We start from the raw sequence: 26,455 nt of genomic DNA on the forward strand, positions 1-26,455 counted from the left end.
TATCTGGAAAATCTGCATTGCTCACATGTTCTTATCAGCAGATACTTCCATTAAATCAAATTAAATTGCTGATGCTTTTTGTTTTTAATTTTTCTCTCCAAGGTTTGTGTGTTCATAATGTTTACGACCTTTCTCCCACTTGGCATAAGGATCATTGGTATTTTGTGTTGAAACAGAGGCCTGATTGCTGCACCTTATGGTGGATTTAAACTTTGTGAGTGTAGTCATGCCTTAGCCCTTTTAGAAGGATGCTGCAAGGAAGGCAAGGGGGGGCAGCCTCAGACTTGCAACATATGCAAAACCATCATAAAACATTAAAAACTTCCCTAAAGGTTGTATAGTTACTTATCTCCTTGACATCTGACGGGAGGGTGCCCCACAGGGCAGGTGCCACTACTCAGAAGGCCCTCTGTCTGGTTCCCTGTAACTTCGCTTCTCACAGTGAGGAAACCGTCAGAAGGCCCTCAGTGCTGGACCCTGATGCCTGGGCTGAACAATGGGGATGGAGACACTCTTTCAGGGCTGAGGCCATTTAGGGCTTTAAAGGTTGGCACCAACACTTTGAATTGTGCTCAGAAATGTACTGGGAGCCAACGCAGGATGCAAAAGGATGGTTTTGCAGTTGTTCGTAGTGTTGGGATGTATTCTGGTGGTTTTTAACAGTTTGTATGGATTATTGGTACATATAACATTGTCTGTTGTAGGTATGGCTAACCTGTGGTCTGCCAGATGTTACTGAGCTGCAGTTCCTGTTAGCTCCAACCATCATGGCCAGTAATCAGGGATGATGGGAATTGTAGTTCTGCAGCACTGTGAGGGCCACGTGTCTGCTACTCCTGAGTTAGAGGATTTTCCTGTCGTGTGATGCAGCAAAGTAATTTAAGATGACTAGGGGCAAAAATGCACAAGCATCCTGTACCTTTAATAATTGTGTATAAGATAGGATTTCAGCAGGTATACCCCTTTTTTTGCACATGGCTAACCTACTAGTAGGGACGCGGGTGGCGCTGTGGGTTAAACTACAGAGCCTAGGGCTTGACGATCAGAAGGTTGGCAGTTCGAATTCCTGCGACGGGGTGAGCTCCCCTTGCTCTCTCCCTGCTCCTGCCAACTTAGCAGTTCAAAAGCACATCAAAGTGCAAGTAGATAAATAGGTACGCCTCCGGCAGGAAGGTAAATGGCGTTTCTGTGCACTGCTCTGGTTCGCCAGAAGCGGCTTAGTCATGCTGGCCACATGACCCAGAAGCTGTACGCCGGCTCCCTCGGTCAATAAAGCGAGATGAGCACTGCAATCCCAGAGTCGGCCACAACTGGACCTAATGGTCAGGGGTCCCTTTACCTTTACCCTACTAGTACTTCACCTTGGTCTTCCAGCACAACAGTGGCTATTAATAGACTCCATTGTCAGGCAACAGGGGGTCTTCTGCTTCTCTGCTGATAAGCGATTTCTTTTTGGCTTTAGCTAAACATTCAGCGTACCAAAAAGACAGCTTTTGCTGATTTCACAGAGGGAGAGATCAAGTTCATCCCGACGTACAAATTCGACTCTAAAACAGATCGCTGGGACTCCAGGTAAGCGCCTGCTTGATAGCTGAGCCTTTGTAAGTAAGTCCTCTAAATCATTCTTCTGCAAGGCTTGTTTGTTTTTCCTAGTCTGCTGAGATGCTAGTAGTGTCCTGCCTTTCCATTCTCTTGAGCAGGCTAGTAAAAAAAAATATTTTAAAAATTGCTTTCTGCTAAGCAAGCTGGTGGAGGAGGGATAGAGTTGAGGGCTGGATGGACTTCCATTCCTCTGCAGCCAGAATGGACATCAAGCAAAGGAGGAAGAGAGAGATCCAGCTCTCCTTCACCTGCTCACTTTGCTTGCATGGAATTCCTGGTTACCAAAGGCTGCTAGGCAAGTTGTGAAATGCAAGGCTGTGATATGTTGTCTTCCTCAACCCATCCCTGCTCAAAGTCTCTGGAAATGTTTCGGCTCCTTTTCCACAAGCAGCCTTTCCCCCACATTTGTCCTGATAACCAGCATCCTCTGTTTCATGGTGTGTATAACCGGTGTTGCAGTTCATTGAAAGGTGCAGCAGGCTGAATGACAATCCTGTTTGTGTCAAGGAAGTCTGGGAATTAGACTTGGTGCTCTCTCAAGATGAGTCTGCCAGGGCATAAGAACGTGAGAGCAGCCCTGCTGGATCAGGCCATTGGTCCATCTGGCCCAGCATCCTGTTCTCACATTGGCCAATGAGATGCCTCTTGGGGAGCCCACAAACAGGACCTGAGTGCAACAACACACTCCCCTCCTCCAAGCCATACTGCTTCTGTTGGGGGAGTATGTTCTGTGGCCATTATGGCTAGTAGCCATTGAGCCTCATCATCCATGATTTTGCATATTATTGTGGTTATTGACAACTGTAAGAAGCCACCTAGGCCTGCTAGTTTAATTTCTCTTGCTGTGGTAATGGGGAAATCAAAAGGACAGGCGGAACATGTAGTGACGAAGCCGGAAAACGGCAGGCTCCTTTGGGCAGCATTTCAGGTGCCAGAAAGGGTATTTTTACATTTCTTGAAGCTTGGATCACTGAACAAAAATACCGGGGCCCATTGCTTTTGGGAAGGATCATAATTTGATCCTAATTTGGATCGTAATTTGGATCATAATTTGGTGGTGTGCCATATGCTTTGTATGCAGAGTCTCAAGTTGAAACTCTATGGCACCTCCACCTGAAAAAGGATTGGGCCACAGAGAGCTGCTGCCAGCCAGAGTAGACTTAATTAATTAATTGGGGGGTTGGAAGGGATCATGAGGGTCATCTAGTCCAACCCCCTGCAATGTAGGAGTCAAAACTGGGGTAGGTCAGAAATCCATTCTGACCTGGTAGAAGGCAGCTTTTGATTTCCTAACAACTCTCTCCATGAGGCAAAATACCTGCACACCTGCAAGGTCCGCCCCTTCAGAAGTTGGACTCCCAAGCCCCATCATTGTCGCGAATTCCTCGCGGCGCTTTCAGCAGAAACGCTCAAAATCCCAGGTTTTTTTCAGTGCAGTCTTTTTAATGTGAGCTATATACAAGTATTTACAAAAACAGTCCATACAGAGTACCTGCTCCTTAAGGCAAACAAATACTCTCCACCACAGCACCACCACACCACAGCACAACCACCACACCACAGCACAACCACACAACTGTTGCACAGGCTTTCCTTTTAAAAACAGGTGATAGCCAATCACATTCCCGCTGAGTCACTCTGACCCAGCACTTCACAGAGTATTGCATCAGCCTGTTGAAGCCTGCAGACTTACTCATCATCCTGCGAATCCCAACACTCCTCCTTAAGTCAAAGGCTTGAGACCTAATAATTCTCTTAAGTCTTGAAATTTAGTAGCATCCAAACATTTTGTATACAAATCCGCCACATTACATTTCGTGTTACAGTGCTGTACCTTTAACACATTTCTTTCCAAAGCATTTTTCACATTTCCGTATCTTATAGCAATATGTTTACTCTTGCTCTTAAAGTTCTGTTGGTTAGCAAGCTGTTGTGCAGCCATGTTGTCACTTAGCACAGTGATTGGCATTTCAGAAGGTATTCCAAGTTCTTTTGTTAGACAAGCAAACCACTCTATTTGTGACACACATTCGCTTATGGCTGAGTACTCTGCTTCACAAGTACTTGTGGAAACAAATGTTTGTTTCTGGGATTTCCACTGAACCAGGGCATTTCCAATATATATGGCATAGCCAGCACCAGTTTGTAATCATTTGTGCCTTTCAGATACCTTAGGATTCTTTTAAGTGCTACCCAATCTCTCTGAGCCGGGTCTGCACTTCTTTGGCTTAACATGTGCACTGCCAATGTTATGTTGGGCCTTGTCCAACAACTTAAATATAACAGAGAACCCAACAGAGAATGAAACGCTGTTGCATTCTCACATTTTTGTCCTTCTGGTTCATTTTTGTACTGGGTAGTCATGGGAGTGTCAACCTCATTTGCCCTCTCCATTCCATATGTCTTCAGTAGCTTTTCGATTTTTTACTTCTGACTCAGATAGCAGACTGAACCTCTACTCCTAAGTAATTCTGAATCTCTCCCAAATACTTCAGTTTGTATTTGTTACCTAGGCTGTTTATAAACCAAGACACTTGCTTTTGTGCAGTTGTTATTAGACAGATATCGTCAACATACAAAAGTAAATAACAAACACTTCCTTGCACCATTGCTGAATATAAACAGGAATCAGCCAGGCTTTGTTTGAATCCCATCTTTTTCAAAGTTGTGTCTATGCATTCATGCCATAGACGTGCACTTTGGTGTAAACCGTATAGTGCCCTTTGCAGCTTTAACACCATGCTGTCTTTTTCCAGCTCATAACCTGGTATTTGCTGTAAATACGCCGCGGTGTCAATAGGAGCATTTAAATATGCTGAGGCAACATCAAAATGATTAACCTTTAACCCTCTCAGACTTGCCATTGCTAAAACTGATTTTACTGTTTCAGCCTTTGCTGTTGGGGCAAACACTTCATCATAATGTATCATTTTCCTTTGTGTAAAGCCCCTTGCAACCAACCTGGCTTTCCTCTGACAACTACCATCAGCCAGCTTTTTCACTTTAAAAACCCACTTACAGCTTATGGGCTTTTTACCTTCAGGCAATTCTGTAGGTACAAACACATTGTTGTTTAGCAGAGAGTTATACTCTGCCTGCATTGCCTTTAACCACGCCTCTTTCTCTAGAGTAGGTAACTCTTGCACTTCTTCAAAGTTTTCTGGCTCAGTTACACAAACCTGGTTTATGGTGGCTGGGAACCCATAACGGTCTGGAGGTTGACCTTTATTACTTCTTGCAGACCTCCTTGGTTCATTAATCTCACCCCCTGGGCTACCTTCAGGACTGCTTTTGGGGTGGATTGATTCTGGAGATTTACCTCCTCCTGTCCCTGTTGCACTTTATTTTCCCCACTGCTCCATGCTAGCAGCTGGAGAAAAATGCTCAACCTTTACCTCCTCCCTTTCAGTTTCTCTGGGAGAGCTGCCAATTCTTAGCTTTGTTTCAGCTGCCTCAACAGGTACGCTCGGCAGTAAAACTTTTTCTGGCAGCAGGTTTGCATGTATCTTGGGCCAATTTCTTTGCTCATTAAAGCTAGCTGATCGACTATAACTCAAAAGATTTTTATCATCTTCAAACCTGTAGGCTTTCGTACCACTTTCATACCCAAGAAATAGCAACTGCTGTGCCCTTTTCCCACCTTTTCTTCGGTTCTTTACAGGTATGTCAACCCACGCCTTTGCCCCAAAGATTCTCAAATGTTGCAAACTGGGACTTTTGTTATAGAGAATTTTATAGGGTATGTCATCTAGTACCCTTGACCACAAGCGATTCCCAATATAATTCGCAGTCTTAATACTCTCAGCCCAGTACTTCATTGGAAGATTTGCATCTGCTAACAATGCTTTCATTTGTGTCTGCAAGACACCTCCCCTACGCTCTGCTACTCCGTTCTCCTGAGGCGTTGCCACATTGGTAAGCCTATGTTTAATCCCTTGGGAACGCAACCAGTTTCTTAGAGAGCTTGCCATAAACTCTCCTCCCCTGTCTGTCTGAATAGAGCACACCTTTTCGCCAAGTTGCCTTTCTACCCTTCTTACCCAGAACTTCAAAGTTTGGGCAACGTCAGACTTTTGCTTTAATGGATAGACCCAGCCAAATCTAGAATAGTCATCCACTAGGATCAAACAGTACTTGTTATGGGAGACACTTGGTGGAAAAGGACCAGTTACATCAGCATGAATCAACTCCAGTGGTTTTTTGGTTTCTCTCTGGCTTGCTCTTGCTACTGGGCAAGCCCTTCTTTTAACCTCCTTGCAGATATTGCAGTCTAAGTAATTATCACAACTTTTAATGTTTTTCATCCCCCCACACAACTCCAATGTTTTGTTCAGCACCTTAAAGCTAGCATGAGCCAGACGCCTGTGCAGGAGATGAATACACATATCATGGGTTGGGACATTTTGCACATTCGCAACCTTAGACTCACACTGCAGTACATACATATTAGTTCTAAGGTTAGCATTTGCCAACACTGCCCCATTTTGCTTTATCTGTCACTGACCTCCCACAAAGTTTACTTCAAAGCCTGCTTTTGCCAAGTCTGGAATACTCAGGAGATTGTTTTGCAAACTAGGCACACACAACACATTCCTGAATGCGTGTCCCAGCTGTGGGAACACACCTCCCCCTCACAAACCACATTAGCTTTCTGGCCCGTAGCAAGACTTACATGTTTTTTGTTTTAAGCCCTAGCATCAGTTAGCAATCCTTTTCTTTTACAAGAAGAAGCTCTTCCTTTTCTTGACCATCTGCTCTTCCACAGCTCTTCCTTTTCTTGACCATCTGCAGACACCCAAGCGGTAGACTCTCTCTCTGCTGCCTCCTGTGCTTCTGCTGTTTTTGTTGTTTTCTCGGGCAGTCCCGCAGCAGATGTCCACTGGACTTGCAGCAAAAACACCTTTTTACTTTGTTGACCACTGGCTGGTCTGCAGCAGCTCCTCCTGGCTGTTTCTCCGACTCCCGACACCTCTGCTCTTACCGGTTGTTGTTCCCTCTGGGATGCTCCAACAGCTGGGCTGAGGTCATCTTTTGCTCTGAGCGCCTGTCCTCCTCTGCATACAACTGTCCAGTAATGTATTCCAGAGTCAGCTTATCAGTCTCTACAGGCTCGAGGGAATTGACCAGCATATCATAGCTGTCATCAAGGGAACTCAGGACTATAAAGACTTTGTCCTCTTCCCCCACAGGCCTCCCTCTTAAGGCTAGCTCCTGGAAACAGCCTGTTAGGAATTTTAGGTGGTTCACCAGGGAGTCCCCCGGTTTCTTCCAACACCGGTACAGTCTCCTGGTCAATGTTATCAGTGAGCCAGCTGTCTCTTGCACATGGACAGCCTTGAGCGCATTCCACGCCTCACTTGCCGTCACCTTATCAGCTACGTAGACTAGCTGGCTGTCGTCCACTCCAAGAATGATAATAGCCAAAGCTTTCTCATCCTTTTCTAGCTGGGCCTCTGCTAGTGCCAGCTTTTCATCGTCGTCCTCATCCTCCTCAGGGGGCTGCGGTGGAGTTTCCACCACCTTCCACAGGCCCTCACGCTTGAGGAAGTGTTGCATGCAGACCGACCAGATGCTGTAGTTCGTGGCCGTCAGCTTCTCCAGCAACACGCCAGTTCTGGACTGCTCCATCCCTGCAGCTCACCTCCAGCACCCACGGCTAGATAACTGCCACCTGTACTCTTGCACAGCGGAAGCGTGCTGGGCCCATAACCCTGTCGCGAATTCCTCACGGCGCTTTCAGCAGAAACGCCCAGAGTCCCAGGTTTTATTCAGTGCAGTCTTTTTAATGTGAGCTATATACAAGTATTTACAAAAACAGTCCATACAGAGTACCTGCTCCTTAAGGCAAACAAATACTCACCACCACACCACAGCACAACCACCACACCACAGCACAACCACACAACTGTTGCACAGGCTTTCCTTTTTAAAACAGGTGATAGCCGATCACATTCCCACTGAGTCACTATGACCCAGCACTTCACAGAGTATTGCATCAGCCTGTTGAAGCCTGCAGACTTACTCATCATCCTGCGAATCCCAACAATCATCTCCAGCTGTTGACCATGGTCAAGATCACAGACCGTGTGTGGAGCCAAAGTTTGACTGTGTGAGCCTTGTGTGTTGCCTCAGGCAGTCCAACAGTCCTAGTGTCTCTCCTGCCTCCTTGCAGTGGGAAGTGCTGTGTGCCAGCATGGTGTGACCCAATCCTCTTGAGAGGAGGCAGCGTGAATCAACTTAGCTACCAAAGCCACATGGAATTGAAAATGAGCGACCACAAGCCCGTCAGCTCCCTCTTCCTCACAGGGGTAACAACTGCACTGGCCAGGGCTATCGTCTATTCAGGGTTTTTAGTTGCTTGCTATGTTGCACCTCCTCGAATCTGGGCTGGCCCTGACCAACAACCAGGCCCCTTTCCACAGAGCTCCTCCTTAGCAAATGACTTCTGGTGCAAGGAGTGGGCAGGTTTTGGCTCTGTTAAATCCCTATGCTTCCATTCTCCACTGTTCTGAGTACACGCTGCTCCTGCAGGCATGGCAGACCACATGGGCTGAACTGTATACTTTAACAGTTGGCTCCATTCATGCAGTGGAGCTTCTGTGGCACTTGGCTTGGAGCATTTGGCTTCAGTCCATTGGGTCTGGAAGTCACAGAGCCACTTCCGAGCTCGAGAGGAGGTGGGGTTGTGGGCCCCCCCCCACACGCGGGGGCTGGTTTTGGCCCCCGCGAGAACGAGGGAATCCCCGTCGCGCCCAGGGAAAGCCCTCTTTGCGTCCATTCCAGCTGACCGTTTTTTTTGCCTGGTACCGTTGTGGACTCGCCTTTCCCTTGTGCTCGGCCAGACCTCGCTCAAGAACTGAAATCACTGTCGTGACTTTGGTCTCAGTCAGAGCTGAAATCACTGCTTCGCTTTAGCATGGTTGCTGGTAGCAGAGGGTCAGGGCGCACGAACGGTTCGAAAGGGAGTGCAGCGGCGCTCGGGCTCTGCGGTCTTGCCGGACTAGGGAGTATTGCAGCGGTCACTTATTGGGTTCGCTTGCAGTGAACTGTGCTACGCGGAGGGAAATCCTTGGATTAGTGTGCGGTCCAGAATACGGGTGAAGTATACCGAGCGGGTCTTCCGTGGCTGTTCTTTCCTTCTCCCGCACTAGGCACCATTTAACTGTGCCTTGACTTATTTTGCCCTGGTTCCTTGGTCCCAAAGGCAATCTGCACGGCGGGAACCGAGCGAGCAAGGAGGACTGTAAACAGTGCAGCCTGCCCTGCGACGTTTTCTGCCAGGAGGCCTCCATTCTAAAAAAAAGCGGGGGGGAATTTCCGTTCCACCTTAACAGGGAGCAGGCTTGTGAGTCACAGAGTCTGCATATTTCCTGTTCACAGCGCTGCTGCTGGTGTCAGTGACAGTGATGACACAGCAGACTACAAGAGCGCAAAGGTCTCAGTCAGACCATCTGATGCGTCTGACAATGAACTGGAAGAACCACTGTTCACCATTGGTCACTTTTCTCCTAAGAAGGAGGAGATGAGTCCAGAAGACTTACGTCTGGTTCGCAGGTCTGAAAGGGCGACCAAAGGCAGACCTCCAAAGAGATTTGCTGATGAGTTTGCTAAGACGGCAACTGCTGTTCTTAGTAGCTCAGAGAAGGTGTGGGAACCTTCAAGCTTCAAAGAGGTTCAGGAGTTAACCTCTAAAGATGCTGAGCCTTGGCTTAATGTCATGAAGGCTGAAGTTGATTCCTTGAACAGGAACCAAACTTGGGAACTGGTACCGGTAGTCCCAGGAATGAGACTGGTTGGCAGCAAATGGGTCTTCAAGGCCAAGACAGACCAGAATGGCAAGGTTGTCAGACACAAAGCCAGATTGGTTGCCAGAGGTTTTTCACAGGTACCAGGACAGGATTACCACGAGACCTACTCGCCCACCGTCAAATATGAGAGCATTCGGCTAATGCTCAAGATAGCTGCAGAGGAGAAACTGCATGTTTCCCATCATGACATTAATACAGCTTTTTTGTACGGGATTTTGGGGGAGGAGCTGTACATGCTTCCACCTGATGGAATGCAGATACAGAAGGGAATGGTCTGTAAACTGCGGAAATCCTTATATGGTCTCAAGCAGAGTGCCAGGTGTTGGAACACAAAACTCACTGAGACATTGCTTTCTCTAGGTTTTCACCAGGGCAAAGCTGATCCGTGTGTGTTTGTCAAGGAGGAGGGGCAAAACAAACTGTATTGTTTATGTTTTGTTGATGATCTTCTGATGTTTTGGAAGAATCAGGCTTTTTACAAAGGCACCCTAGCTCAACTGAAGGAGCACTTTGACATGAAGGATCTTGGTGAGGTATCCAACTATCTTTCTCTGCAGGTGGAGAGGGACCAAGCAGGTAATTTTCTGGTACACCAAACGCAGAAAATTGCTGATGTATTAACCAGGTTGAATTTGGTTGATGCAAACCCAGCAGACACACCGATGGTGACAGGTTACCAGGTAGATAGTACTGCTGAAGCGTTTTCTGACACTACGCTGTACAGATGCATTCTAGGCAAGTTGAATTTCATTGCTAGATGCTCAAGACCTTACATAGCTGTAAGCACTAACCTGCTTAGCGGACATGCTAACAATCCTACTGTTCAGGATTGGAAAGCTCTGAAGCGCATAGCCCGCTATTTGAAAGGGACTTTGCACTACAGGCTGAGGTTCACCAGTCAGAAGACTGGAGGTCTTGAAATCTTTGCAGATGCTAGTTTTGGAAGTGACACCACGGATGGTACAAGCACTTCTGGAGTATGCTACATGTACAACCACTGTCTGTTTGACTGGTTGTGCAAAAAGCAGACGACAGTGAGCCTAAGTTCCTGTGAAGCAGAACTCAATGCTCTGTCATTTTCACTCATGGATTGTGAATGGTTGATGCAACTGTTTAAGGACATCGGGGTTTCTGTGAAATGTCCTATACAAGTGTATCAAGACAATAGATCCTGTTTGGCTTTGCTGAACTCAGAGAGTTGCAAGCAAAGAACCAAGTAGTTGCAGATTAAGTTACATCGTGCAAGAGAGTGTATTCAGAAAGGACTGATTCAGGTGTCCTACATGCCAGGAAATGAAATTCCTGCTGATCTGTTGTCTAAGGTTGTTAACAGAGAACAACTAAAGGTTTACGTACAGAGGTTGCAATTGGGTTGAACCACAGGTACTACAGGTTACACGGAAAGGGGGAGGATGTTAGGATATTTCCATTCCACCTTAAAAGGGAGCAGGCTTGTGAGTCACAGAGTCTGCATATTTCCTGTTCACAGGATGTTTATGTTTGCTATTGCTTTCGTTTTCTCTCTCTGCGCCAGAACACGCTAGCAGGCAGTCACCTTTGTTCTTTATTCTGACCAACGCTGAATAAACATTCTAAATGATACCCTCCTGAGTGCAACTTTCGCTGCGTGTGAATTCTGCTGACAGAGTGTGCATCAGCCCAGGAATGTGGCAATCTATTTCTGGAGCTGGTGTCACTAATCACTGATACTGTATCTACGGGAGATCGATGGACCATCTTGCTTTAGGCCACGCGGCGAGGTGTGGGCAGCCTATCTTTAGTAAGGTACTAGAACCGGGCAACACTGTCTTTACTGTATCATTTGCTCATTCCTTTACTTTAGCACCTGCAACCATTTAGTTTGAGGGTGTGTTTTCGTTAGCGGTTTTCAGTTCAGGGGCGTTTTTGTTTCAAAGAAGCATTACCTGGCGCACGTCACCCACGCAGGGGGTTGCCTGATTAGATAGCGCTAAATCTCCGGCAGCATTGTAAGCTTCATCGCTCCTGCGAGCGGGGTGGTAAATAGCAGGGGAGCTTTAAGCCTGGGAACTTTTAAGTCCTTTTTAAGTCTGTAAGGTTTACCCACGGGCTACAGGTCACGGTATTGCGATTCACTTGAAGTGCTTGAGCATTGTTTGGCGTGCTGTTTTTCCGAGGTTATTTTTCTATCGCCACAGCAGTGCCGCAATCTAAGTGCGGGGTGTATTGTTTGAAGGTTTAATTATCTGGCGGCTGATCTGTAGTTTGATTGTGAAGGAATTGGTTTCTGTGTAGTAAGTTTAAAAACTGACTCAACCCCCCCCCCCCCGTTTTGTTCTTTCAAAAGAGAGCACTTTTAAATGCGTAAAACTTGAACTGTTGAGCAAAAACCATAATAAAGGACACAACTGCATAAACAGTTCTGTCCTTTATCAGGACAGGCAAGGCATGGCCTTGGCTCCCCAGGGAACAACGAAAACACATCAAAACTTTATCTTATGTGCCGACCACAAAATACGCACAAGACCAATGTCTGGGAAAAACTCCAAAAGCTTGTTCCCGGAGATTATGACGCCCCCCCCCCCCCCCAGATAAGAGTAGGAAGAGATCCTTTTATGGTTAGAAGTACAGGAAGGAAGATCCTTTATGGATGAGAGTACCAGAGAAGTAATATATGTGATGTCAACCTGCGTATACAAGTTGACGTGGCTAGGGAAGCGGGAGAGGATGCCTGGAGAGTATATAAACTGCATGAAACCTGTCATTTCTTTGGACTTTGCTGTGGACCCACCACGCAAGTGCCTTCTGCTATCCGGAGAGCAGAATAAACTCTTTCTTTGAACCAACTCGGTGTCATTTTGACTTCCTTCCTCCCGTCACGGAGCAACGCAGACCCAATCAGTGAACTCCAGTAAGGCTACAATTGTTTTGCTTTACACGGTTCAGAGAGTGGCTGTTTAGTTGGAGGATTCTGGTTATTGGGAAACATATGTTTAGTACTGCTAAGGCACAGCTTGCCTCAAGTTAAAATGCTGGGTGCATCAATTTAGGGATAATTGTTTGGGAGCTGATTCATAAGTTAGTTGCATCTCATTACATTTAAGTGCCTGGAGCTTAAATTCTGGTTATTCAGCAGTGGAGCTGCTGAATAATTTAAAACTACTGTGTTGCTAAAGTAAAATAAAATAGATAGATAGATAGATAGATAGATAGATAGATAGATAGATAGATATAATAATAAATAAAATAAAATAAAATAAAATAAAATAAAATAAATAGTAATAAAATAAATACAATCAATAAATAAATAAATAAATAAATAAATAAATAAATAAATAATAACCCGAAGCATTTTAGGCCACTCAGTTGGTAAGCATCTAAGGTGGTCAGGATTGTTATAAGACCTGCTGTCTAAGTGGCTTACAGTGGGGAAGAGTCCGCGGGGACTGTTGTCCCAAGCTCATACAAAAGCAACCAGGGGCTCTTATTTGCTAGCGTTCAGGGTACATAATACTGAGCTAGCCCTCTGTGTTGCCTTTTTCTTGCAAGGACAGCGTGTCAGTAATTATTTGGTACTAAATCCTACCTGAGATAATTCTCACCTCTGATAACTGAACAACCCTTAACTTTAATACCTATTGGGCGGTCGTTCATTCTGAGCGGCTTCTAGTGGGTACGCATTTCCACCAGTGTGGACAATACTGAGCTAGTGGTTCGCAGATAATTAGAAGGTTTCTTTGTGTCTTTTTTATTTCGGAATGGCTTCTGGGGGTAATCAACAGGCTTCCTCCACCGGTAATCAGCTGGCATCTTCCACGGGTAATGGAGGCGCTCAATTGCTGGCTATGCCCTGTGATCCTCAAGCCTTTGCTCAATTCTTCATGGCTTTTGAAACATTTTATAGGCAGTGTAGGCTGAGGGCTCTGGCACATCCAGCGCCGGAATCTTCACAGGAGGTTATACCCGATACTCCCCTTAACAGTCAGGAGCAACAGGGCACATCAGTCGCTGTGTCGGTCAGCGGTCAGATAGAGACCACGGCAGTCGGATGCCCCAACACTCACGCCCAATCAGCCATTGCTAAGAAACCCACCTCAGGCACCGGTAAAGGTAAGGCACCCATATAGAGTGCCGGTAAAGGAAAGGCGCCTGCAAAGGGAGCCAGCAGTAATACCATGTCACAGGCTTTAGGTTCCCCCCGTGTTTTTCAGAAGCAGCAGCCGTAGCACAGTTCTACGGAGGGTAGCTCGGGTTCCGACTCTGATACGGAGCAGCTGGAACCCCAAGTCGCCCAGCCAGCGGCCAATGAGAACTCAGCCAACAGTGAGGTGCAAGGGGGCAAAAGAAAGTCCAAGAAGAAGCACACGTCGGCTAAGAAAAGAAGTAAGCAGTCGGAGACGGAAGATGAGTCAGGTACGTCTTCCTCGGATTCTGATAGCGAGGGTCCTATGGATAGATACTGGGGTTTTGGGGAAGATAATCATGGGATCCCACTTTGGGCGCATGAAAGAAGAGCTAATTCGCACTGTAAGACGTTCAATGGAACATTGGAATGGAAGGATGGTGTGATGGCCTGGGATTCCGATTCAGAGGCTGAACCAGAGGAATCCCAGCCTGCACAGGAGTCCCCGCCTCCAGGGCCGGCTGAACTGGGGCAAGGCCTAGATTCTGAGGAGCCTGCACCTCTGTCAGATCCTCAGGAGCAGGCACCAGGTGAAACCATTCTGGCCCCAGAGGTGCTTGAGGACTCAGTGTCTACAGGTGAACCTCCTCCGGGGCCCAGTAACCCTTCGGCCTCTCCTGAACTGCAGAGGCTTAGGGCAGAGAGGCAAAGGGAACTGGTTGCTCCCAGGAGGAGTGCTCGCCTTAAGGCCAGAGGAGGCGGGGCTCCAGGGGGCCGGGACCGCCCCTGGCCTTAGAAGAAGATAAAGGTCAGTCAGCCCGCTCCCAGGTTGCGGGAGCAACGTCGTTGTTGGCTTCAAACCTTCCAGTGTTCCTGTTCCCTGCCCGGCCTCCTGCTCCTGACCTTCCAGCATTCCTGTTCCTTGCCCGGCCTCCTGCTCCTGACCTTCCAGCGTTCCTGTTCCCTGCCCGGCCTCCTGCTCCTGACCTTCCAGCGTTCCTGTTCCCTGCCCGGCTCCCTGTTTCGGACCTCGCCTCTCATCTTGTGAACTCGGACTACGGTAACGGTACCTTTACCCCGGGACCAGCACAGTTTGCTCCCGCCACCTCCCGCACTCCCCCTTTGTTGGGGTGCGTTCGGGAAGAGCCAGAAGCCATGGCCGACCAAGCGGCTACGCTGCTGGCAATAGCCCAGGAGAACCAGGCCTTGACTCACACCGTGCAGCAGCTCAGCAACGCGGTTACGGCACTTCAGCAGCGCTTGGACACCCTACCGGCTCCTGGGGCTGACGCCCCGGCTTCTGGCAAGTACCCAGTGGCTTTGCCTGAGAAATTTGATGGGGCCCCGGCCAGTTTTCCCATGTTCCTTGCCCAGGCCAAGTTGTACATTCAGGGGCGAGCCCGGAACTTCCCTGACGACCGCACCAAGGTGCACTTTTTAATCAGTTTGTTAAAGGACCAGGCGGCCAAGTGGGCTTTGCCACTGCTCCGGCAAGACTCTCCTTTGCTAACGGACTATGTGGGGTTTTGTAACCACTTAGAGACTGCGTTTGGTGACCCTCTGAAGGAGAGCCAAGCCAATCGGACGATTCGTCGGTTGAAGCAGGACAAGTCCACAGCCGCCGCCTACGCCACAGAATTTCGGCTGTTGGCACAAGACTTGTCTTGGAATGACTCTGCACTACGGGACCAGTATCTTGAGGGACTGTCGGACGAGATACTGGACCAGTTGGCCATGATGGATCGTCCCACCACGCTGGACGCCCTCATTCAGCGGAGCCTGCAGATAGACGATCGGTTGGAGGACCGTCGCCAGGCCTGGGATCGCCATCACTTCCGGCTACTAGCGCCAGTCCTTCCCAGCAGGTCCACGCCCACAGCCTAATTGCCAGTCGAGCCAACGCAGCTCGGGGCTGCGTGACCTCGCCTCTCCCCCTCGGAGAAGTTGCGGCGTCGGGAGGGGAACCTGTGTCTTTACTGCGGTGGGAGTGGACATTATGCCCGTTCCTGTCCCGAGAAGATACCAGTCGCAGGGAGACCGCCAACCTCGGTAGCCGAAGGCCCTAGCAACATGGGGTCCCAAACCATGCAAGAAGGGCCCTCACCAGTGGAATTGCGACATCTCATGGTACCGGTGCGTCTCTACCCTCCAGGTGGGCCCTGGATTCTTACCCACGCTTTGGTAGATTCGGGGGCAACCCGCTCCTATATGGACGCTGCCTTTGCCGCTCATCATCAGGTGCCACTTCAGAACAAGCCAGAACCGGTACAGGTGGAGGCAATTGACGGACGGCTCCTGCGTTCAGGTGCCGTCACTCGGGAGACCCAGACCTTGGTCCTGTGTCTCCAGCAGCACCGGGAGGTGCGAACCTTGGACATTGCCTCCATGCCCCGGTTCCCCCTGGTGCTCGGGATGGACTGGCTGGAGGCTCACAACGTTCAGATTGACTGGGTCAAACGGACTGTGCACTTCCCAGACCCATGTTCCCATGCTCAGTCCGAGATGCTAGCGGCCACACCCACGGAGGAGGCAGCACCCATGCTTCCAGCCGTGTACCGGGACTACCAAGACGTGTTCGAGGAACGGGGGGCAGACCAGCTGCCGCCACATCGGTCTTTTGACTGCGGCATAGACCTCCAGCCTGGAGCGCCCCTACCGGTGAGTCACTTATACTCTCTAACAGAGCCAGAGCGCGAGGCTTTGCAGGACTTCTTGCGCAAGAACCTGGAGTGTGGTTTCATTAGGCCTTCTACCTCGCCCACCGCTGCGCCAGTGCTCTTTGTTAAGAAGAAATGTGGGGAGCTCCGCCTTTGCCATGATTACCGGGCCCTGAACAAAATTACCATCCCAGACCGGTACCCCTTGCCCCTTATTTCGGAGTTGCTGGAGCGGGTGCAAGGGGCGCAGGTGTTCACCAAGCTAGACCTCCGGGGGGCCTACAATTTGATTCGGATCCGAGCCGGGGATGAGTGGAAGACAGCATTCAGGACCCGGTACGGGCAGTTCGAATACCTGGTTATGCCCTTCGGTTTGTGCAACGCGCCTGCTGTGTTCCAACGGTACATCAACCACGTGTTCCAGGACTTGCTAGACAAGTACGTGGTGGAGTACTTGGATGACATTCTGGTTTACTCCCGTGACCCGGCTTGCCACGAGGGTCATGTCCGGACTGTGCTGCAGCGCTTGCGCGAGCACCGTTTGTATGCAAAGCTCAGCAAGTGCGAGTTCCATCAGCGGCCTGTGGACTTCCTTGGTCACCGGCTCTCTCCAGATGGGGTGCAGATGGATCCTGGGAAGGTGGCAGCGGTTCGGGAATGGGCGGCACCTCGGAACCGCAAGGACCTAGAGCGTTTCCTGGGGTTCGCCAACTATTACCGGACCTTCATTGCAAATTATGCTCATCGCACCACCCCGCTGACCCGGCTACTGCGCCCCAAGACGCCGTTTTCCTGGGACAAGGAGGCAGAGGAGGCGTTTCAGGGGTTGAAGGCCTGTTTCCAGAGAGCGCCGATCTTGCAACATCCTGACCCCTCTCGACCCTTTGTGGTGGAGACCGACGCCTCCAGTACGGCTCTCGGTGCCGTCTTGTCTCAGCAGTACGGACCTGAAGCGCCACTCTTACCCTGTGCCTTCTATTCCCGCCAGCTCCTTCCAGCGGAGCGTAACTATACCGTGTGGGAGCGGGAACTACTGGCCATCAAGGTGGCCTTTGAGGTCTGGCACCACCATCTTGAGGGGGCACGACACCCGGTGGAGGTGAGAACCAACCACCGGAACCTGGAGTACCTCCAGACCACCCGCAAGCTGAACCAAAGGCAGATCCGGTGGGCGTTGTTCTTTTCCCGGTTCCAGTTCCGGATCCGCTACATCCCTAGCTCCCAAAACCAGAAGGCAGATGCCCTGTCCCGGAAACCTGAAGACAACGCAGACACGGTACAGCAGGCAGTACCCACCACGATCCTACCACCAGCTGCATTCCTGGCCACCCAGGAGGCTGAGCCACTGCAGGCTCGGGTGCGGGAACAGCAGCAGGTCGACGCTTGGGCCCAGGACGCTTGGTCTTCCATCAGGGCCTTCTGCTGCACCATGGTCTCCTGTACATCCCGCCAGGGCCACTGCGGGCTGAGCTTCTCCGGATGACCCATGATGCCCCAGCAGTGGGGCACTTTGGGCGGTATCGGACAACCCATCTGGTAAGCCGTGAGTTTTGGTGGCCCCGCCTGAAGGCTGACGTGGCTCGCTACGTTGCTGGTTGTGATATCTGCCGGCGGGCCAAGGGCCCTACCGGGCGACCCCCCGGCCTACTTCAGCCATTGCCAGTTCCACCACGTCCTTGGCACACGGTTTCGCTGGACTTTGTAGTGGACTTACCCCCATCTCGTGGCTGTACCTGCCTTCTAGTTTTCTCCGACCATTTCACTAAGATGGTGCACTGTGCCCCCTGCCCATCTGTACCCACAGCCAAGGAAACCGCTCAGCTGTACCTTCAGCATGTCTTCCGCCTGCATGGCCTACCTGAGCGCGTGGTGTCCGACCGGGGCGTTCAGTTCACATCCCGGTTCTGGCGAGCATTGCACCAGACCCTCGGGACAGAGGTCTGTCTCTCGTCAGCCTACCACCCACAGACCGATGGCCAGACGGAACGGGCGAACGCGGTGCTGGAGCAGTACCTCCGGTGTTACTGCAGCTACCAGCAGGATGACTGGGTCGACCACCTAGCATTGGCAGAGTTCGCCTACAACAACGCGGTGAATGCGTCCACCCAGCAGACCCCGTTCCAGGCCAGTTACGGTTATCATCCACGGCTGTTTCCAGATGTGCTGCCGGCATCCGTGGTCCCTGCGGTGACGGAGTGGCTTCAGGAGCTTCAGTCCCAGCAGCAGCTTTTGATGGAGCAACTGCACCAGGCCAAGGAGGCGTACAAGGCCCAGGCCGACCGCCACCGCCAGGTGGGGCCGGAACTTCACGTCGGTGACCTGGTATGGCTTTCCACTCGCCACCTCCACCCCTCTCGACCTTCACGGAAGTTGGACGCCCGTTTCACCGGCCCGTTTCCTATCGTGGACCAAGTCTCACCTGTGGCATTCCGTCTCCGGTTGCCCGCAACCCTGAAGGTTCACCCGGTCTTCCACAGGTCCCTTCTGAGTCCAGTGGCCCCACCCGATGAGTTCCACCCGAACCGTCCCCGACCGCAGCCAGTTTTGGTTCAGGGAGAGCCTGAGTACGAGGTGGAACACATTCTGGACTCCCGATGCCGCAGGGGAAAGCTGCAGTATGTCAGTGACTGGAAGGGGTATGGACCGGAGGACCGTTCCTGGGAACCAGCGGCCAACGTCCACGCGCCTGCCTGCCTCCGAGAGTTCCATGCGGCGTACCCCTGCAAGCCGGGTCCGGACCCTTGATTGAGGGGGGGGCTGGTAGGGGGGATGGTGTGATGGCCTGGGATTCCGATTCAGAGGCTGAACCAGAGGAATCCCATCCTGCACAGGAGTCCCCGCCTCCAGGGCCGGCTGAACTGGGGCAAGGCCTAGATTCTGAGGAGCCTGCACCTCTGTCAGATCCTCAGGAGCAGGCACCAGGTGAAACCATTCTGGCCCCAGAGGTGCTTGAGGACTCAGTGTCTACAGGTGAACCTCCTCCGGGGCCCAGTAACCCTTTGGCCTCTCCTGAACTACAGAGGCTTAGGGCAGAGAGGCAAAGGGAACTGGTTGCTCCCAGGAGGAGTGCTCGCCTTAAGGCCAGAGGAGGCGGGGCTCCAGGGGGCCGGGACCGCCCCTGGCCTTAGAAGAAGATAAAGGTCAGTCAGCCCGCTCCCAGGTTGCGGGAGCAGCGTCGTTATTGGCTTCAAACCTTCCAGTGTTCCTGTTCCCTGCCCGGCCTCCTGCTCCTGACCTTCCAGCGTTCCTGTTCCTTGCCCGGCCTCCTGCTCCTGACCTTCCAGCGTTTCTGTTCCCTGCCTGGCCTCCTGCTCCTGACCTTCCAGCGTTCCTGTTCCCCGCCCGGCTCCCTGTTTCGGACCTCGCCTCTCATCTTGTGAACTCGGACTACGGTAACGGTACCTTTACCCCGGGACCAGCACAGATGGGGTGTTGGTAGAAGATGTAAAGATTTCCACCAATCAGTCTACTGATTTTATATTAGGGAACCATTTGTCCCAGAGGAAGAGGAATAAGATCCTTAAGGGCGACTATGTAGATATGTTTACCCTTCTCCCTCCTACCAAGTTAACTGGGAAAGGGGAAAAGAAGTGCTCTTTCGGTAAGCGGAGGTATAGGACACCTAGGGCTGAGCGCACCTTTGAGAACTGGTTGGATGGGTACCAAGTCTTCATGGGAGTAATTTGCGCAGCTTACCCCAAAACGTTTGATGGATCTGGTTGCGTATTTGGCTCACATGAGGCGGGCTCACATGCTGGCGAGTGAGACCGTGGCATTAACCTATGATGAGAATTTTCGTAGAAATGCTTCTCTCCTGCCCTCCACCTGGTGGGGACCTAACGGACCTTAATTACTGGGGCGAGGACGTTGGCCCTTACATCGAAAAGAGGAACCAGGAATCGGCCAAGTCAGGTAAGAGAGAGGCAAAACAGTAAAGCTGTTATGAGAGGGTTCTTGATACGACAAAATGCAATAAAGAAGAGAAGCCAAAATGAGAAAAAAGATAAAATGTTGGAGAAGATAAAAGAGGGGGGAAAGAAATTAAGATCTGTAATGGGAATTGGGGTTGCTTGTTGTATATTCCAAACTGCTCCAAGCTGGTTGTATAGCTGGACCTTTCCCCGGTTTGACAGCCCTAACAGCGCGACTGTCTCAGTCACTGGCAGAATCCGTCAGTGGCCGTTTCCTAAACTTCTTCCAACATAAGAATTCCTTAACTGCAAGTCTCCACCTCGCTTCTCTGCGCAGAAGCCTTCTGCGCAGAGTGGGCATGCCAAGCGGTGGTCCTGCGCTCTCCTCACTGATCTCACTGGAAGAGTCTCGGAGCCTCCCCTCCGAAGTACTCTCAGCCTCTCCTTTCTTCCTGGTGTCACCTTGGTTTCCTTCCCCAGCGGAAGCTCTCTCTCTCCTTGCTGGTTCCCTCTCCGGCATCATTAGGGAGCCTTACCTCTCCACTCGGCTCCGATATCAGTTCCCTGACAAGATCAAAACCAAAGTCCCAAGAGATTTTGAGAGAAATTAAGTTATATCAAACACAATATATGGAACTGATGAACCAGGAAATAGAATGGAAAATTAAACAAATGAGACAAAAGACATTTGAATCAGCAGATAAATGTGGTAAACTATTGGCTTGGCAAATGAGGAAAAGACAAAAATTAAATACGGTTACAAATTTAGAAGTGGAAGGAAAGAACATCTATAACCCAACTGAGATCAGAAATTGCTTCCAGAAGTACTTTAAACAATTATACTCACAAGGGCCACAGAAAGAAATGGACATAGACCGATTTCTTGAGACAAATGGATTACAAAAAAATTCCCATGAAAGCAAAATAGTGTTGAATCATAAAATAACTGAACAGGAAATAGAAGGTGCCATTCAAAATATGCAATTGGGTAAGTCTCCGGGACCGGATGGGCTGACTTCCAGATACTATAAAGCTTTGAAGGAGTGGTTATTACAACCTTTGAAGGAAGTCTGCAATGAAATTTTGGAGGGGAAAAGGGCACCAGAATCGTGGAAAGAGGCTTATATTACACTTATACCGAAGACACAGACTGAAAAGGCTCAACTTAAGAACTACCGCCCTATCTCGTTACTAAATGTGGATTACAAAATTTTTGCCGACATTTTGGCTAAGAGATTGAAAAAAGTTTTGATGGAGTAGATTCATAGAGACCAAGCGGGCTTTCTCCTGGGAAGACACCTGTCAGATAACGTGAGGAATATAATTGACATTTTGGAAAAGCTAGAAGTGAATATAAATACTAAAGCAGTTTTGATATTTGTAGACGCGGAGAAGGCCTTCGACAATATTTCTTGGAGCTTTATGAGGAAGAATCTTCAGGGGATGGGGTAGGCCAAGGGTTTGAAAACGGTATAGGTGCAATATATTCTGAGCAAAAAGCTAAACTAATTGTAAACAATGTGGTTACGGAAGAATTTAAGATAGAAAAAGGGACACATCAGGGGTGCCCAATCTCCCCACTACTTTTTATATCAGTCCTGGAGGTTTTGCTGAACATGATCAGAAGAGACCGGTTGGTTAAAGGTATACAGGTTGGAGCCAAATAGTATAAACTGAGAGCATTTGCAGATGATTTAGTACTTACACTACAAGAGCCTGAATCTAGTACTAAAAGGGTTTTAGAATTAATTCAAGAGTTTGGTCAAGTAGCAGGATTTAAATTGAATAAGTCAAAAACTAAGGTTTTAGAGAAAAACTTAACAGCTATTGAAAAAGACAGGTTTCAGAATGAGACAGGTTTAACTGTGGTTAAGAAAGTGAAATATTTGGGGATTAACATGACAGCTAAAAATGTGAATTTATTTAAAGATAATTATGAGAAAATTTGGACAGAAGTGAAAAAAGATTTAGAAATCTGGTCAAATTTGAAGCTTTCCTTGTCTGGTCGAATTGCAGCTATAAAGATTAATGTATTGCCTAGAATGTTATTTTTGTTTCAAACATTGCAAATTGTGGACAAGATGGACTGTTTCAAGAAGTGGCAGAAAGATATTTCTAAATTTGTCTGGCAGGGCAAGAAACCCAGAATAAAATTTAAGATTTTCACTGATGCAAAGGAAAGGGGGGATTTGCCCTGCCAGACTTTAAACTTTACTATGAATCAGCAGCATTCTGCTGGTTGAAAGACTGGCTGCTTCTTGAGAACACAGACATTTTGGATTTAGAAGGTTTTAACAATATTTTTGGGTGGCATGCATATTTGTGGTATGACAAGGTTAAAGCTCACAAAGCTTTCAAAAATCATATTGTCAGGAAAGCATTGTATAATGTCTGGATTAAATATAAAGACTTGCTGGAAAATAAAACTCCAAGGTGGTTGTCGCCTGTAATGGATGTGAGGGGTTACTTGTGCGTTCAGTTATTTTGCTTGCCCAACCATGCTTAGGGTCGGAGCTCGCCCTCCGTGACCTGTTAGTCACTTGCAGAATCCGAGAGTGGGCGTCTCTTGAATCTCTTCCAGCATAGAAGCTGTTTGACCCCGAGTCTCTGCCTATGTTCTCTGCGCGGAACGCGTCTGCGCAAGTAAGGGGAAGGCAGGGGCGTCCCAGCACTCTCTCCACTAGATTCGGGGGAAGGGTCTTGGAGCCCTGTCACCAATTCCTCCATCTCCCTCTCTGCTCTATGGGTGTTACGTTGAAATCCTTCCCCCCTGCTCGTCCCCTCTCCGGCATCGCCCGGGAGCCCCGCCTCCGTTTCTTGCTCTGATGGCAATTCCCTGACATCCACCTCCTCCCCAGGACCCCCTTCACCCCCGGCCTGACCCTGTGACGGGACCTTGTCCCCTTCTTCAGCCGACGATGCCGGGAACCCCCGAAAGGAGCTGCTGTCGTCGTCAGTGGACTCAAACCCCGCTTCCCAACTGCTCCAATTTCTCACGGGCGGGACGTCTCCTCTCCTGACGCTTCTCCTCCTTCCTCCTGGGAAGCCGGAAAACCCACGAAATCCTCCTCCTCCTCATCGGTGGTGGCAAATTGCCCCTCCCAGAATCTCTCAAGGGGTTTGGGCTTCCTCGGATACCTGTTGTGGAACTCTTCCACCAGATATCCATCATCTATTTCCCCTGCAGGCACCCACGTGTTTACTGACTCGGGTTCCCCCTCCCAGGCCACTAGGTACTCCACCTGCCGCCCTCGCCAGCGCGAATCCAGGATCTCCATTACCTCGTGGTGGCGTTCCCTCTCTTCCATTAGCGGGTGGGTGAGCCCTTCCCCTCCTGCCTCCCGGACCCTCCGCTCCCCTCTGTATGGTGAGAGCAGCGACCTATGAAATACCGGGTGGATCTTCATGCTGTCTGGCAACTTGAGCCGGAACGCCACCGGGTTCACTTGGTGGGTCACCTCAAATGGTCCCAGCCGTTTTGGCCTCAGTTTCTTACACCCGCCCTTGAAGGGTAAGCCTTGTGTGGATAACCACACCCGGTCCCCCACCCTAATGGTCTCCCCTTCCCAGCGACATTTGTCTGCTTGTCTCTTGTACACTTCCTTGGCCCTATCCAGGTTCATTTTAAGCTGCTGGTGCAGAGCTTCCATTTCTTCCACAAACTGCTCTGCGGTGGGCACGCTCCACCCTTCCTCCCCTCTCCCAGGAAAAGCCCTGGGGTGCAACCCATAATTCGCCATGAACGGGCTCATCCCTGTGGACACATGCTCAGCGTTGTTATACGCAAACTCCGCTAGTGCTAGCTTCTCTACCCAATCGTTCTGTCTCTCGTTGACGTAGCAGTGTAGATATTGCTGTAAAATGCTGTTCGCCCTCTCTGCTTGCCCGTTGGTCTCCGGGTGTCTCGCCGTCGAGAATCCCACTTCCACCTGCAATAAGCTCATGAGTTTCCTCTAGAACCTCGAGGTAAATTGTTTCCCTCGGTCGGAGATAACCCTCGAAGGAGCCCCATGCAACCTGAAGATGTGATCCATAAACAACCGGGCAGTTTCCTCGGCCGTTACTGCATGTGAGCACGCTATAAAATGGCACATTTTGGTTAGCAGATCTACTACTACCATGACTGCTGTCTTCCCTCTAGATTTGGGTAGATCGGTCAGGAAATCGATCGACACCACCTCCCAGGGTCTTCCCGGTGTGGGTAAGGGCTCCAATAACCCCGCCGGGGCCGCCCTCCCTCCCTTGGCCCATTGGCAGCGGTCACACCCCCGTACATACTCTCGTACATCTTCCCTCACCCTTGGCCACCAGAATTGCCTCGTAACCAGTAACATGGTTTTGTGTTGCCCAAAGTGCCCCGCTGTTGGGTTGTCATGAAGCTGTCTGAGAACCCTTTCTCGCAGGGCTTCCCCGGGCACATACATTGCTCCCCTGTAATACAGCAGTCCTTCCCTCTCCTCAAAGCCTCCCTGATCTCCCCCAGTTCCCTGATTCTGGTTTGGGCGAATTCGTCCTGGCGAATCAGCTCGGTTAGTTCTCGTTTCCCAACCAACGCTCCCCCGCAAACCCATCATTCCTCAGGGAACACGTGTCGAGCTTCCGGCGGTCCTTCTCCTTCCGTATACTCGGGCTTCCGTGACAGCGCGTCTGCCCTCACGTTCTCTTCCCCTGGCACGTACTTGATCTCAAAGTTGAACTTGGAGAACTCCTGTGCCCATCGAATCTGTCTCTGGTTGAGCACTCGAGCTGTTCTCCAATATTCCAGGTTCTTATGATCCGTGCAAACCTGAATCTTATGCTGTGCCCCTATTAGGATATGTCTCCACTGTCGAAACGCTGCATAAATAGCTAACAGTTCGCGATCATACACCGTGTAGTTATGCTCCGATTTGTTCAGTTTCCGTGAGAAGAAGGCGCACGGCCTCCAGGTGTGTTGGCTCCATCCCGGCTGTAGCAACACTGCTCCAATTGCTCTGTCTGATGCGTCGGTCTCCAGCCTCATCGGCTTCTGCAGATCCACGTGCAGGAGCTGTTCCTCCGATGCGAACGCCTTCTTTAGTTTTTCGAAGGACCTTTGGGCACTTTCCGTCCAGACGAACTTCTTCTTGCTACTGAGACAATCCGTGATGGGTGCGGTCAAGTGGGCGAAGTTCTTGATGAACTTCCGGTAGAAGTTGCTGAACCTGAGGAACCTCTGCACATCCTTCCGGGTCTTAGGGGCCTTCCATTCCAGCACTGCCTGCACCTTGCCAGGGTCCATGGCAAGTCCTTTGTCCGACAACTTGTATCCCAGGAATTCCACCTCCCTGGCGTGAAATTGGCACTTTTCCAGCTTGAACCACAATTGGTGCTCTAGTAGCCTCTTCAGCACTTCCCTGACGTCCTGGACATGCTGCTTTTCATTGTCCGAATAGATCAGTACGTCGTCCAGAAATGCTAGACAGTTTTTGTACAGCAGGGGTCCCAGCACATGGTGCATGAAGCTTTGAAAACAAGCTGAGCCCGATTGTAATCCAAATGGCATGACTAGGTACTCAAAGGCCCCTGGGGGGGTGAACATGGTGGTTTTCCATTCGTCCCCCTTCCTTATTCTAATCAGATTGTATGCTCCCCGGAGGTCCAGCTTGGTGAAGATCTTGCCCTTCCTCACCCTAGTCAGAATATCATCAATTCTGGGCATAGGGAAGGTCACGGGTTCCAATACAAGGTTTAGTCTCCGAAAGTCCACTACAAGCCTTGGCTGATCCGTGTTTTTCTTGTCCACAAAAAACACAGGGCTGCCCCCCACCACCTTAGATTCCCTTATGAACCCCCTCTTAAGGTTTTTGTCAATAAAGTCTCGCAACTCCTGCATCTCTCTGTCCGACATGGCATACAGCTTACCCACCGGTAGCTGCGCCCCAGGGAGCAGGTTGATTTGGCAGTCAAAGGGCCTATGTGGCGGCAGCTTGTCCGCTTCCCTCTCGCTGAAGACTTCCTGTAAATCTGCGTACTGTGGCGGCACTTCCGCTCTCTGCTTCAGTGTAGTTGCTGCCACTCTGGCCAACCTCACCCTGGGTTTCTCCCCCCCTAGACAGTGTTCCAAACAGTGTGCTGACCCGAAGGTGACTGTCCGTTGGTGCCAGGCCACCACTGGATCATGTAGCACTAGCCAGCTCATGCCCAGTATTATCTTTTTTATATATATAAATATTTATTAAAGATTTTCTTAATACAATAAAAAAGAGAAACAAAGAACATAACATATAGTTTTACAATCACCATACTTTCTTCACTTCTTTGGACTTCCTCACATCTCTCGTTCCTGCGTTCCAAATTTTCAATCTTTACCCAGCAATTTATCACCTTGATTCAAATCTTGTATTATATTTTTCC

General features: G+C 49.8%; 1 pseudogene across 1 annotated transcript in view; it reads left to right on the top strand.

Annotated features, from left to right (window-relative positions):
• The window catches only part of LOC310836034 (inositol polyphosphate 5-phosphatase OCRL-like), a 72,475-nt pseudogene that overhangs the window by 16,577 nt on the left and 29,443 nt on the right, over window positions 1-26,455 (top strand). The window contains exons 3-4 of the transcript XR_014568644.1: window positions 1,463-1,572; window positions 7,775-7,910. The product of XR_014568644.1 is annotated as an inositol polyphosphate 5-phosphatase OCRL-like (transcript). The remainder of the gene's footprint in view (window positions 1-1,462; window positions 1,573-7,774; window positions 7,911-26,455) is intronic.

The sequence above is a fragment of the Podarcis gaigeae genome (genome assembly GCF_964106915.1).
Source record: "Podarcis gaigeae genome assembly, chromosome: W".
NCBI classification, from domain to species: domain Eukaryota; kingdom Metazoa; phylum Chordata; class Lepidosauria; order Squamata; family Lacertidae; genus Podarcis; species Podarcis gaigeae.